This window comes from Arctopsyche grandis, chromosome 2 (genome assembly GCF_051622035.1).
Source record: "Arctopsyche grandis isolate Sample6627 chromosome 2, ASM5162203v2, whole genome shotgun sequence".
Lineage (NCBI taxonomy): Eukaryota > Metazoa > Arthropoda > Insecta > Trichoptera > Hydropsychidae > Arctopsyche > Arctopsyche grandis.
In genome coordinates, this window is record NC_135356.1 from 25,888,726 (window position 1) to 25,905,358 (window position 16,633).

Below are 16,633 nucleotides of genomic sequence, written 5' to 3' on the forward strand. Positions count from 1 at the left end.
TGTAAATGTGAAGTTATTACATTTTGGTTTTAAAAACAAAAACATATACAATTTTCATAGATCGAAGGACGTATACACGAGAATAAAAATCCAGAAACTAAATTCAAGCCCGTGATTACAATTGTTACGTATAAGTCATCACAGGATGACACGAATCAAATTACGATCTAAGAACAATCATTATAAATAATCTTAAGAAGATTTTTTTCAGACCGGTCAAAGTCGTATGAACTCAAAAAAACAACAACAAACCAAATGGATAAATGCTTGTTCTCGTACTTCTGCCATGAACTATATTGATGGTCAATTTTGTAGACCTTGACTTGTGTACATATGTATAATAAATAGGTACATATACTTAGATTAATTAGTTGCGATAGTCCACAAAAATTCAAAAAATAACTACAGGACCGCCGTCCCGACAAAAATGAGCATTCATATTCGTATGATTTCGATAAACAATAGAATTTCGTATGCATATGATGTTTAAAACAACAGAAATGTGCACATACGGTAATATACCGGTAAATTTCGACAAGGCCTTAACCTATTCCCCCTTTGACTTGTATTGTTTACAAACAAGAAATATACATAATTAAAGAACAACAAAAAATAATGATAATTCCAATAAATTGGGAATGCCCACAGGATCATCACGAACTAATTTAATTACTTGGTCGACATGCTGTAAATCAACACGCTGTATGACGTTCGTTAACCCCTCATACAAATATAATATATGAGGAGTTAACGATTACTCATTCTTGATTATATAATAAAGTTAAATTCATGAGAAAAATTTCGTATAATTCATCGAATGTACTTTAGCACAATTTGTATACCTATATAACATATACGTATGAATTGCATGGCGTTGCTCTGGCGGTCTAAGTTACAGTACTGTACGAAAGTATAACAGTGTAACAGACAAGCAAACATTTATATTTAAAATTATGTAGTACATAGATGATACGTATGTATCGCTACATTACTTATAAACTATTACATTTTGAAATGAAAGATATTTTATCGAATTTACATTTCACCAGCAGCATGGTTAACATATAATCTGGTTAATAGTGGTTAGCAATAATGCTTTCGAACAAAGTGGTCACGGGTTCAATTCCCACTGGTTGCTGCTGGCCAGACCTTGGATATGGACTCCAAATCGATCGTTTCCTATCAGAGTTTGCCAATATATCTGATTTTCATTGAAACGCTACCGACAAATTGGCATCCCTGTCCTATCTCTCTTGCATAATTCGAGTTATTTAGCACCTTGATTTTTCGCTGATTTGTATAAATGCCGCGAATTTCTCCATAAATGTATCTGTGGATGTTGATCGTTTTTCCTTTGTATAATGCTTAAAATGCTTGGCCATTTATATCGTGTTTAATGTAAAATATATAATAATTATGTATTGATATTTCTTTATCTGTATAGTAAACTCGTATTGGATAGATCTGCAAGACGAGTGTGCATGATTTATTGAATAAAAAATAAAATAAAATAAATTAATTAAAATTACTTCTGAACTAAATTATATGTATGTATGTATAATATTTCCTTATCAAGGTATAACATGTATGTATGTATAAATACATATGGACTTCGACCAGTAAGGATAATTTTGCATTTACTATAACATACCAATACAAAAATAGATACAATTTTTTTCCATTACTGATTTCCAAAATAGATATTTTATTAATAAACAAATACGTACACATTTTCCTACATATTTGTAATTTAATTTGACAATTGAGATTTTAGTTTAAAAAAATAGTTGACAACCCGTATAGATAAATTGGGAAAAAGCCAAAAAAAATTTAGGTTGCGTAAAGAAATTAAGTGGAAAACTACATTACAGTAAACCCTCGTTTTAACCACGTGAAGATTTTAATACACATACCTACTAGACATTTATACCAAATAAACGAAAGATATTCATAAACAATTAATTTTGGCTTGGGTGACGCCGAGTAATCAAATATTTGCCGATTGGTTACAGTAACACATAATCGAATAATGAAATTAGGGTAAAAATTAATCAATTTATTATTTTAAGCCCTACATACATACACACATACATTATGTACAAAGATAATAGAATATTCTCGTGATCTCAGAAAACACTCATAAATGATCATAGTAATTTTGAATAATAATCAACAATCGACAAGTATAATAGCAAGTCACGAACAGAATAATTGCCTTATACGTGTTACTGTATAAATCAAAGCATTGATATAAGAAACTAGTAGAATATCGAGCTAATGGATCCACACGCGGTCTACTTGACGCATTGGGTTTACACTTCAACTTATAAATTGATAACTTAGTAGTTTCCATAGCATGCAAATATTAAAACAAGCATTGGCGTCCAATACTGCTATCGATAGGTATAAATAAAAGAGCCTTGTAAAAACACAACAGTTATTAGCCGCTGCGCAGCCTGAGACGTTGCCCAGAACCTTTTATACCCTTATGGGGCAAAAGGAATAAAACGACGGTGTGATTTTATGCACACTATTTAATACGACGGCCGGGAAGGAAGTAAAGTAGTGGCCACCAACATGGTCCTAACCTCACAGGATGGTGACCCAAACTTGACCATGTCTTCCCCTACACCCTCGACGGTGTTCCGTTAACTACTAATTGATAGCGATGTTTCTTCAAGTGACAAATACTGACGAACAATTGTAACCGGTGAAGTGCACAATTTTAGGTTAGTTTAAAATGACAAATATCATTTGAATTCGGCCTTTGCCACACAATATTGATAAAACTGAAAATATATAGAAACATATTATAGATAAACTAACCTGACCTAACCTAACCATCATTACGAAATCTCAACAAACATCAAATATATGTCGATGTACAATAGTAAACAATGGAATCTTAACTATGCACATACATATACATATTTACATATAATAGCTAAAGCAACCAGCTCTGCTTGGGTTGACACATTTGCCATAAATTAAAATTGCAATTAAAATTTTCCTTATACGTGTATGTACATATATATGCACTGTTATATGCATATATTTAACGTTGTGTAGGATGATGAAAAGATCATGGATGGAAGTAAAATCATTTGTAGAAAAATACTAATTGCAACACTTGTTTATTGCTTTTCCATTTACGGTACAATTTACATAGCTTGGCTGTTCTATTCTTAAATGATAAGAATCCGTTTTGCGTTTGTACGCTATAAAATTATTGATAATGCAACATTGTAATGCAATGAATTGCAAGTTATTTGTAGAATTGCAAATAACTACACATACTTATTATCAAGTTCATTGACACTAATATTTTGAAGATGATTACAGTTTTTTCGTTCCAAATTGACTCTTTTTCATTTAAAATTAAACCTGTTCCATTTCAAATCAAAATTGAAATGGGGTCAATTTGAAATGAAAAAAGTTCAATTTGAAGTGAAAAATGGTCAATTTTAAATGAAAATAGGTCAATTTAGAATGAAAAACCTACATATATAAAATTCTTAGTTAAAAAAGAAAATCTAAAGAAAAAATTAAAAATAATTATATAAATTTAATTGAAATAAAAAAGGCAAAACTTGTGTATAATATAATGACAAGTAGGTCAAATATTATGGGAGGAGAATACACACCTATGTATGTATATAACAGCACACATGACTATTGAACAATATTCGGATTACCACATTTGTACAATTTTTATTGCGATTTTTGTAGTATATCGCAATTTATGTACACCGACAACATTGTTTCAAAATTTAAGTGTTGCCAAACGCAAAAAAGAATAATTTAATTATCAGTGCATTCAATGGACATACTTCTACAGTAATTTCAAAACATAATGTTTTAGCTATTGAATTACTATCGTACATAAATGATTGAAAAAAAAAAACAAAACTTTGGGTTCAAGGGAATACATTGTGCAAACCAGTCTTTAACTTTTTAACCTTTTTTACTCTCATGCTTGCAACACTGTTGGAACGTTTATTATATTTTGAGATTGCCTTAAGGAGTATCCGTCTCTTAGTTATAACTAAAGAGCGGACCCAGAGCGCGCTGTTCATTGTTCACATGTTGTAAATGCATTGTTAAAAGTTTGCCGAACCTTTTTTACAAAGCATTTACAATAATGGAACAATAGACGGCGCGCTTCCGGTCCTACCTCTAGTTATAACTAAAGCCCGGACCCAGAGGGTGCCGCGTATTGTTCAAATGTTGTAAATGCATTGTTAAAGGTTCGCTGAACGTTTTTTTTTTGGACTCTAGCTTTGTAAATAGAGCTAAACCGCCCCGATTCCTGGAAAAAGCACGGGGTCTATCCGCAGTCTAGTTATAAGTTATAATTAGTCTTCGACGGTGGAATTTCCATTTCCCAAGAAAAAGGGTTAACTATTGTCAATTACCATTGTCCTACAAAGCTAGAAATCAAAAAAAAAGTTGACAATAGAAATTGACAATAGTGAACCCTTTTTTGGGCAAAAGCATCCTGACCGCCTATCCCTAATTATAACTGTGCACAGAAGATCCCAATTAGAATAAATTAAAATCAAATAGTTAAAGGGTAGCTCACTGATTAAGCTAAATCGAAATATTTGTTTAAACTTTCCGATGATTGAGAGAATACATATCGCTGCTTGCAAGATCTGGATTTTCTTCTTCCAGGTTTTGTAGATTTTGACTAACTTTACCTGAATTATTGACAAGGTTTAAAAATCCAATTAACCCACCACAATCGTAGTCCATTCCCAATTTTGCCAATAGCTTCGCTCTAAAGGGCTAACGAGAAACCACTTGAAATAAAAACTGTTCCCAAAAAAACTTCTCAACATGACAAATATCTATCTATGTGTATGAGACAAACTTAAATTCATTCAAGTTATAAATATTCAATATGACTCCTGTCGGATACTGGAACAATATAAAAAAATCCTGAAATATCTTCCACCTAAATTTGACAGGATAGAAAATTAAGGGGAGGCACCAGACGATAAATCTCTGAAAGGGGGATTGCGAATGAAAAACATTGTGTATACATAACCTAAAAAACAGAAATAACAGATAACGCATAAAAAGTGACCCAATGACGTTACATAATGAGAAGCGGCAAATTTGACACAATTAAGAAACGTCCGCTCTTCTGGCGAGTTCTCGCGATGGCCGAAAAGACGCAGAGTCTTGACCAAAAAGTCGAGATGGAATTTAATTCAAAGGTGGGCTGGTAGCACTGCCGACTTTCCACCGGTCGGCGGCCTGGAAAATATGTACGAGATTTACACACACAACTGTGTGCGTGCGTGCGTGTGACCGACTTTAGCGAGATATTCAATGTAAAATGGCGTTGCGAGAGCCATTTGACGTGCCAGGCTTTTTCGATGGATTTTGGAACAACGCACTGACCTGTCTTTAAGTGTTTGTCGGCTGTGTTGGCCGGAAACGGATGTACGACGACGAGCGCGAACACAACAATAACAAGAACTGTCACTGACGACCAAGCGCCGACTACTGGTCGAATAGCTGTGGCTCTGTACTGCTTCTTGCATCCATGCTTTCTCAAACTGTAAGCTGCGATGCTCAAAACGCGGCGCGCACATCCGTGACAAAGTCCAAGGTCATGCGCCATTCAAGAGTCGTCGCCCTTTGTCAAGGGTTTTGACCAAATTATATTATAAAAAAACATGTAGTCTTTTTAATCTACATAAATGGTTCGGCGATTACTAGTCAAATGTGAACCGGTCGCTTTAGATCGGTCACACGTGATCACCCGTCACACTAAAACTGGTCACACCTGAAAATTGGTCACGAAAAAACTGTTCACACCCAAAAATTCAACGAATTTTTAATTTTTGGGTGTGACCAGTTTTCTCGTGACCAGTTTTAGTGTGACGGGTGATCACGTGTGACCGATCTAGAGCGACCGGTTGTCCTGTGACCGGTTCACATTTGACTAGTAGTCCGTTTACCAACATAAATATATACGACGTATCGACGAAATACATATTGATCATTGATTTATCATGAATCGATCGAATCGATCATTGATTATGTTTTACAGGGTAAACGGGTTACATCCCAAATGTGAATCGCTACCAGGATAACCGCCGCTATGAAAATCGCTTGCGCGGTTCCTGTCGCACAAAAATTCGGCGCACAGGAAAATTGCCGTACAGAAAACTGCCCAAATATTGATAAGCAAATGCTTTTTTTCCGAGATTTGAGCAGTTTTGATCAATATTTGGGCCGTTTTTTGTACGGCAATTTTCCTGTGTGACAGGAGACCCCCACGAGCGATTTTAGTAGTGGCAGGCGATTATCCTGGTAGCTATTCACATTTGGGATGTAATCACCGAACCGTTTTAGTTTTTTTTATGACAAAATCATATTCTAGCGAAATTTAAATTATTTACAACGCTTTTGAATTGTTGGCGAGAAATAATATTACAGAATCTGTATTTGATAAATGGTATGTTTACTTGGTTATCATGTCATTTAATCAACATTCACTATATTAGAAGAAGCGGTTGTTTGTTTGATCCATCATTGAGTCGTGTCAACAAATTATCCAAAGAAAAACAACTATTATCCACTTTTAGGATGCATTACCGTAATCGCTCAGTAATTAATACTATCAATTTATAATAACGTACATACATACATACAGGGCTTTTTTTGAAAAAAATGGTGCCGGAACTCACTTTTTGTCAAGATTTTTATTGACAAAAATTATGTTTATTCAAATTATTTTATTTAGAATATTCGTTTGAAACATAAAAATGCTGAGATAAAAAGGTGCCGAAACGCCGTTCTACCGCGTTACATGAGGAAAAAATCCCTGCATACATACATATATCCAAAACGGACCAGGAATGGCTACCACTGTGCATTCGTGGACATTGATTGTAATTTTAGTTTCATTGTTAGGATCGAGTGGGCTGGAGAGTCGGTCGAATCAACACGTGGTACCAACTGAAACTGTCAACTTAACAATTCAAACATTTCTACTAGAGGTGTGATAATTTCAAAAGCAGCAGTCACTTCCATACTCCAAAAGTAATTGTATTTTCTACATAATATATTATAATTTCTATCGTCACCTACTATTGTTTATAAGAGCGGTGCACATCCAATGGAATTTCTGAAATATTTTGCTCAAAATTTCCAGAAACCTGTTGTCAAATGTCTTCATAAAAACCTTAAGTAAAAAAAAAGTGCCGTAGTACCTTTCTGCCTTCTATGGTGTTTTTTTACAAGCCTCATATTAAGTTGCTTTCGCTTTTTCGTCTGACAAAATTTAAGTTTTATTATTTGTTACGATCTGATAGTATTATAATTGTACTATGTGATTTAACGTATTATTTTAATACAAAAGCCTAGCAGCTATTGCATAGCCAATGACTATATGTACGTATGTATATACGGTTTGGTGATTAATTCGCAAAAAGTGATCTCACGCACGTCACTAAAATCTCGATCATTTACTAACCACTTCTAAACCTAGTGTTGCGTAGGGGTGGGTGGAGGCAGTGCCGGTTTTAGGGGGGGGCTAGGTTGGGCGGCGCCCGAGGGCGCCAAATAAATTAGAGCACCGCTCGATACGCCAAATGCGCTTTAAAATTTAAAATTAGAGCGCCAAAAGCCATACAAAATTTTGGATTAGGGTGCCAAAGGCGAAATTTTTTTCTAAGGGTGTTTAGAAAAAATTACCCGAGGGCGTCATTGGGTTTAAGGCCGGCACTAGGTGGAGGATCCAAATGAAAGGCCAAAGGCGCTTCACAGCATTTATTAGGTGATTAAGGATATCCACGGACAGCCAGTGGTCCTTCCAGAATGATCTGATATGGCCTAAGTACCTGCTTATAAAGGGCAGGTCGCTCACTGAATCTGCCTCGACACGTTTGTTTACCTATTGTGTCAATTCCCACTCTTAGTTCTGAGAACTTTAGTGGGAACTGACCGAGTGCTGTTACCGACCACTAAGTCAATTCGGGGGTCTCCATTGTTAGCCCCCCGACTGCACTTAAGGTGGGAGATAATTCTGGAATCCAATTAAAATGGCGGCTCCTCTTTTCCTACGCTACAATACATACATACTATTTTTCCATAGCGGTTTTACAAAATGGTAATTTGGTTTAAATTCTAACTGTAAGTATTCTAATGCAGTTCATTCAATGATTAAAGGTAAGCTATGGTACAATTCCGGACGAATTTATAGTATAAAATGTACATGGTTAATTTGGCTTGAAATTGAAAACAATCCTATTAGTGATTTAAAAAAAGCATATTCATTTACTGTCACGAATTTGAGCAAAGCTATTCAATTGGCTGATAGATAATATGGTAGTAATCACGGGTCTGTGTCACTGCAAGGGAAGTGACTTGATGGAAAGTCGAAATATGGAAAAAATAAAAAAAACTGGCAAGCACTGGTTTTTGAAATGATTTTGGGAGATGTAAAAAAATGATTGGAAAGGTTTAGGTTGGGTCACATGCACGATTGATTTGTTAAATCACCATATACAGACCCATGACAGGTTCTCACAACTAGCGTAATTTGCGAAACTTGTGAAAAATTTGACAAACATGTGGGAAACACTTATTTATTTTAACACTGGTAGATAGGTTGAATAGCAACCCACATGTGGTGGTGAAAAAAACCGAAATTTTTGAAACTGGGGATGAAAGAAACAAAGAATCAGTTCACGGTCAGTTTTCGCCCTGTTAACATGCTGCGTAAATTAAGAATTATTGACTTAAAAATAGACTTAAGATTTAATTATTTTTAAATATTTTAAATATAAGTTGTAAATTAATATTATTGTGTATAATTTATTGTGTTTTTACCTTCGCTTCAATATATTTTTTGATTTTTTAATAAAAAACTTTTTTTTTGAAATGGCTCCAAAAAAACCATTTCAGAAGATGTGAAAGTGGCCATTGCAAGGCTTATTAGTGAAAAGACATGTAGTTACAGACAAATTGCAAAAAATTTCATGTTTCTCACCCTACGGTAGCCCATATTGCACTATTGGTGCAATCGGGAGTTTCTCCAACTGCTACATTATACGACAAATGTGGGAGAAAACGAAAAACCACACCGCGAACGGATCGAAAAATCATTACCATAGCTTTGGAGAACCGTAAGGTGCCTAATAAAGGCATTCAAGCTATTCTGAACCAAGAGGGTATCGATATTTCCACAAGGACGATGCAACGTAGATTCTGTGAAGTTAACGTCAAGAGCCGAACTCCAATAAAAAAGCCAAAATTGACACCAACGATGAAAAAAAAGCTCAGGAACATCAGCAATGAACTGTTGATGATTGGAACAAGGTATTGTTTAAATATTAATATTAAACTAAAAAATACTTGATAACCTCCTATGTACTAATTTTTCATTCATTTTAGGTTTGTTTCTCTGACGAAACAATTCTAAGGACAATGACAGATGTTGTCCAATACATCAGAAGACGACCTTCCGAGAAGCTGAGCGACGAATGCATCATTCAAACAACAAAATATAATGCATCTGTATGGTGTGGTCCGTTATTAGCGGAAAAGGGGCTGGACCCATAAGGGGCTGGACCCGTACATTGGTGCAGGATCAACACAAAAAAATATTTTTGAAAGGATTTTTGCCTTATTTTGAATCAGAGGGGATGGATGCACATAATTACATTTTTATGCAAGATGTCACACGGCCAAAACAATTAACAACTACCTGACCACAAAAAATATTCGAATTTTGTTATAGCCAGGTAATTCACCGGATTTAAATCCGATTGAAAATTGTTGGGGGTATTAAAAAGTATTTTTTATAAAACAGCCCTAATACTACTTTAGATAATTTAAAAGAAAAAATAATAGATACATGGAAAAATAATTCAAAAATCAAAAAAACAATACAGTCATGCATAGAGATCAATTCGGGCTGTTATAACAAATAGGGGAGGAACAACTAAATATTAAGTTAATTACAGTTTATTGTTGTAAATATTATTGATGAATATATTATGCGTGTATAATAAAAAATTTTGTTTCATTTGCTGTTCTAAAATTTAACAAAATCGACAAAAAACGAGTTTTACGCTAGTGGTAAGAACTTCCTGTCGTGGGTCTGTACATACTACATATGTAGCTAAATCGTAGCTTTTCTAAAGATATACTTTTCTAATGACCTCTGGAAATCCCAGATTAGAAGATGAAGTTCTACAATTGCTAGAACTAAGAACTACTTCATGTTCCCTTCGTTGATTTTTCACATTTTCATTTTATTATTCTTCTTTGCTACAGTTGTCACAGTTGGCCAACGCCTCAATGTGTTTATTCCAGGAGACTTTAATTCGCACCGCCTTTGAAACATCAATCCATGGGATCTCCACATTTTATAAAACAAATGTAACGTATTGAATTAAAAAATAAACACGTTTATATGCATAGATTTCTCTCATGACGTGAAATCAATATGTATGTATGTACATATGTAATACAAGGATTTTTAATCGATGATCCATGGATTCATGAATAAATACATATATAAAATTGTGTTTAGTTTGAGTTTTACGTATCATTTGCATAACACATATTTATGTGTATATTTAGCCAATTTGATTTTTTTAATATTAGTAAAAATAATTTAAAAAAATTGTTGTATCATTTTACTAATTTATACAAATGCTAAATGAATTTCATTTTATTTTTTTAATTAATTCATTTATTTCTTCAACTAGTTTTAAAAATCATATTTTTTCTTTTCTTATATCAATATTGTGTTTTTTTGTTTTTGTTTTATTGTTCTATGTATTATTATTATGTATGTTCTTTAGTATTATTGTTCAATGGTCCTTGCGGCCGTATATAAAATAAATAAATAAAGTATATGTACATCCATGGATCTGAAAATTATTAGAAATATGTTTATGCAGCAACCTATACGTACATATTATATGTATATAAAATAAAAAATAACGAGTTTCCTTGAAAATTTCACATTATTTATCAAGCTAGTTTCTAGAACAGGTTCTAGTTGAAACGTGAACGAACGAGCTGTTAAAATGCAAGCTGTTGATTTGATTTGCAGCAATATTCGTAAAAAAAATGTTCATGCCAATTGTTTTTCTATTAGTTGAATCAGCATCAACAATAAATTCTATTATTTATTAATATTAAATTTCACAATTTTGAATTTATGTTGTACAAAAAGTTTCATGAAAGTTGCAGATGTCAAAAAGTTACATATTTGGGTTAGTTCCATCTGGAACAACTACGTTCAAAAATTTGTCCCATTTTATAGTTATTGTATTTTAAGCTTATTGATAATAGATAAGATTATATTGGCGTAACTGAACAAGCCTCGTTTTGCACAATTCGATGTAAAATATATATCTGTTGCATAATTGCCCAATAAATTGATAATAGTTGTTAATACCGATTGATGTGAATTGTTGACCTCGTGATAAGATTGCTCGAATAATTTTCTTATTGAATAGTCGAATATTAAGTAAGAGCCGTTAATTTTAAATATAGATTAAAATAATAGTAATCGAAAGGCGAAGTAAGAAGAGGTATGTCAAAAAGATATGCGATCCATGAAACTTTTAGAATAGCACTGAAATATTATGTAAGTAACAAAGCAGCTGTTAAGTACAAATAAAGTTAAAGAGGGCACTGTTACAATTAAAAATCAGTAAGCATCGCCATTTATCACTGTAAATATAATTAGGTTAATTATTATCACCATTGCTTATTCACAATATTTATTCTATTTTCAGAGTTTTCCAAAGCAACGCTCATTTAAAGTCCATTTATTTTTATAAACGTTTTACTTCCTCGAAGAGTTTAAAAACCGATTGAATTCGAACAATGTGTGTTCAGTTTACTTCTAAAAAGAGGCAACGAAATAGATTAAACGGGTATTGGGTCATGTGACAATAATAGGCGAGAGGTGAAAGGTGAAAATAATAGACAAAAATGATACTCGAAATATAATAAAATGATACAAGAAAGGTTACAAATGAGATGGCTGGACGAAATGAGAAATATGTGGGTTAGATGGATGGGTGTTGCTCAGAACAGAGAAGAATGGAAGCATATTTTTTGTATTTCGGTTTCCAACATTCTATCTATCAATGATATCTATCAAATCAAACCACTGTAGACAACTAACTCACGAAAGAAAATCTTGCAGAGCTGCTACATATGATGTCTATAATAAACAAGTCAAGCTACAAATGTGTGTCCAAACCAGGGTTGCCAGATTTCCAAAATCACAGATCAGGACATTCACCATTTCGATCGATCAAAAAAAAATGTTTAAGAAATAAGGAAAAAATACATATTTTAATAAAATTATGCTATACGTATATAAAACGGACATACATGTGTATACAGCTGTTTTCTTGAAAGTATTTTTCCGAGCTTTTATTTGTTTCAAAATATGTTCGCCATCTTTGCTCTATAAAATTTTTCTAAAGTCATCACAATTTTATCGTTATCGAAATTTTATTTCATCATTAATTCAGCTTCTGCGGTTTTTGATAATAATCTGTTTCTCTCCTTTCTCCAGGCTGCACTCATTCTTTCGAAAATTGCATTGGAATGTGGAATTGAGAGGATATGGGCCACAATTTCATACAAATTAATGCCAGCGGAATGATCTTTAAAAATGTTATCCATTTCTCACATATTGTTTTCTTCGAATTTACTTTAGCCATATTCAGTGAAAATTTGTTAAATAAACAGACATCTTCGTATAGAAGGTCAATATCGCAAGTAATATTGTTTTGTTAATTCTTCAATTGACGAAAATTCGATTTTCATGTTTGATTTTAAGGACAAAACTTATGATTGAAATTGGTTACTTTTGAAGTCGAACCATTTCTGTACAAAAATTAAGCGAGCCTCTAACTATATACGTACATTTTTGTACATATAAAAACTTTGTTAAGTTGAGATTTTCAGAGGTAATGTGAGACTCGGGATTTGTCTGTTGAACTCGGGACAGTCCCACTCAAATAGGGACGTCTGGCAACCCTGGTTCAAACTCACAAATAGATCAATTAATAAATATAAATAGATATTTTTGTAACTAGAATTTATCCTAAAATAAATTGATCGCTCGCTTTATTAAATGATTGAAGATTGGCTATCCGTTGTTTATTATCATAGTAGAGGTTTGTAGGTTCACCACAACACGTTTCAAACCTCACTTGGTTCATACGATAGATGTGATGCTATTTATTTCTTCAAAAATGTAAACCAAATTAGTTCAAGACAAGAAGGTAGAATATTGAAATTTGAAAAATTCAAAAATATCAAGATGTGCCTAAGAAATTACTACATATTAATATTTAGAAGCCACAGTCAGTATGCTTGAATGTTTTATACAAGTATCTTATGTAAATATGTTGTCGAAGATAAAATGAATTTTGATAATTCCAATATGAACTGTGACGGAGTATTTATTGTATTTGCCAATTAGATTTTTGGAGTGAATCTTCCAAACATTAATTTAATATCCAGATTAAGCTTGACCGTTCCAATCTTATTATTTAAAAATTAATGAGCCTTTGAAATACAAACGTATCTAAACAATTTTTGGAATTTGTGATTTGAGCTGTGTTTTCTAAATAACATAAAGATGCTATCAGTATTGATAGTGCTATCGAATAATCTTGAACTCATTTTCGATTGCAATGTTACATCTGAATGTATTGTTTTTATTAAATTAATCCGAACACTCAATCAATTTTTTTCAATCACAGTTTCGTATCTTTAGATCGTAAAATTTAAATTTGAAATAAACATGAAAATTTTAGTTTTCCTATATTATACTCTTGCAACGATAAAAATGTATTAATTAAATGATGGCAATCCACTTTTATGTATAAACAAAACTTATTATAAATATGATAGATATTTTGAGCATCAATGTGATAATTCATAATAATTGGATTTGATTTTTGTGAGATCTTAAAAATCTGAGTAGTAGTTTTAAATATATTATATTCTATATTATATTTTAAAATATCAGCAACAAATTTAGTAAGTTTATTAACTGGCAAGTGTTAGTGTGTCTGCAGCACCTATCATATCAATTTCTTGTCACTTATATAATTCAATATTATAATATTGCCAATTATAATATAATATAATATCATATTTTAATATTGCCAGTATAAAACAAAAATTCATTCATTTAATGAATCTTACATATTGTTTTAAAAAAATTATATTATATACATAAATACAGTGAAAAATTATGAAATAAAATAACTTTTTTATTACAAAGTATAATTTTATACATTATATTTTATACACGTGTATAATATGCATATGTACATATAATTACTCGATTTTTATTATGAAAATTTTATCATAAAACAACACAAACTAATAAAACAGGAGCCCAATCAAGGCTAAAATTTGTAGGTTCTAAGCACCGACACAAGATTCGTATTTTTTTTAAATTCAAATGGTTAACAAATGTAACTTTTCGTTTAGCAAAGTCAATAATGATTAATCAAAAAATCTCTAGTAATTGTTGAAAGTCGGTGTCAGCGGTGTATCTTTTCAATTCCCCGTATGGCTAAAATAACTGAACCTTCTATTCAGTGAAGAGCTTGCTATAGATTAACTGAAGGACCACATTAGAAATTAAAAATAAGCGGCGGGCCGCAAGTAAAATACTATTTTTAGATATACATTATTATCGTGAAAGAAATTAAAGCATAATTTTTTTTTAAATTTCATACAAAACAATTTAATTTGACGAATGAAACTGTTTTAAATTTTTACAGTTTTTTAATTTCAGGAGAAAATTTTGTAGTTGAAATTCTTAAAAATTGCTTGTAAATTTTCATCTGTGATGCTTGATTGTTGAGAATTTTTATTGATATTCATGATTGAAAATGTTTGTTTACATATTTAGGTTGATCAAAAAACCACCAACATTTTTTGAGCAAAATCTCTAAGTTTGTCGAATTTATCCGTATTAAGGGCGTTGTAAAATTTGCAAATTTCTTCATGACGGTGTAATTCCCTTATATCAGCATCCCACTATAAATATATAATCTTAATTTATAACTCCGTCGATACGCTATAAATATATATTGCAATTGATCTCGTATAATTGCCAAGTCTATCTCGATTTTTCGGAAGTCGCCAAATCTTCATGAAAACTCACCACTTAAATCGTTGATAATTTCAGCATATTCTTCAAATTTATTTTCTGGTATCTTCAGCAATTTTATGGTTGAAAAGTGGTCTACCCGTTTAATCAATAAATGATGAAGAAACAGTCGAAGTTTTAATTTAATTGCATTCAAACTTTTCACCATATCATGGACATATAAATTTTCCCCTTGGAACACTTTGATGAAAGTATTTAAATGTGTCAAGATGTCCAAAGTAAATGCAAAATCACACAGCCAGTCATTATCAGTTAATTCGGGGAAGTCGATAATATTTTTGATTTCTAAAAATAGAACGATTTCTTCTTTTGTATCCCATACTCGCTGAAGTACTTTTCCTAGACTAAGCCATCGAATATGATAATGATAAATAATATCTGTGAACTCAGATTCAATAACTTGAAGAAAAGCAATGAATTGTCTGTGTTTCAAGCCACTCGATCGTATTAAATTTACAAGTTTAATAATACAAGATGTCACATGTTCAACTTTTAACACATTTTTGCACAATACTTGTTGATGTATAATACAATGAATTATAATTTAATTGTAATCAAGACAATTTTCGCAAATTCATCCTGGATTTTCTTTAATGGTCCAATATTTTTACCCGTCAATTTTGGTGTTCTGTCAGTTGTTATTTTATTAAGCAATTAACAACTTTTTCAAAAATATCAGCTCTTGTTGTTTGATCTTTAAGTGATTCCAATGACAAAAGCTCTTCAATAATTTCAAATTTAGAGTTACATCCGCGTATGAAAATTGATAGCTGTGCGGTATCTTTTCGATCATTACTTTCGTCGAGAGCTATCGAGTACCATGTGATCGATTCTAATATTGATGATAATTGCTTATTAAAGTTTGTATTCTAGTTTGGCCCAAAATTGAATTCTATCTTATGTCAGAAACGATAAACCATTTAACAAATCAACAAAATTTTTTTAGATCAGAAGAAAATAAACTTTTTTTAATTTTGCTCGCGGGCCGTACCAAAATACTCGGGGGGCCGCGGTTTGCCCAGGCCTGCTATAGAACATACCCATAAAAGATTTGCGCATAATAGATTCTTCGAAAGTTTCATCGATTGTTACACTATACAAAAGGTGCAGTTGATAAGAATACGGCTGTAACAAAATCTCGGCAGTCACTTATGAAATAGCTCGGTTTGATTCAGCTACATATGAAACTGTCCTTGTGAAGAATGAAACTGTCCTCCAGCTGCTTCACGAAAATAAAGAGCTTCTGGGTACCGTAAACCACTGAAAGCTAGTGATTCGTATCCTCAAGTATGGCCGTCTACCAATATTAATGGAAGGAAAGCAGAGGGAAAATTGTGGATTGGAAGAAAGAGGCTCTCTTGGCTCTGGAACATCAAAACATGGATGGATCTCGAAAAATTCTTTCAGCTTGCCCAATATAAAAAAAGAGTTCGCACA

The 16,633-nt window shown here is 32.4% G+C and overlaps 1 protein-coding gene across 1 annotated transcript in view; it reads right to left on the reverse strand.

Moving 5' to 3' along the window:
- The window catches only part of whd (carnitine O-palmitoyltransferase whd), a 38,509-nt gene extending 32,979 nt beyond the window's left edge, over positions 1 to 5,530 (reverse strand). The window contains exon 1 of the mRNA XM_077445043.1: positions 5,410 to 5,530. The gene's annotated coding sequence lies outside the window, so the exon portion shown is untranslated. The remainder of the gene's footprint in view (positions 1 to 5,409) is intronic.
- Positions 5,531 to 16,633: the final 11,103 nt, after the last annotated feature.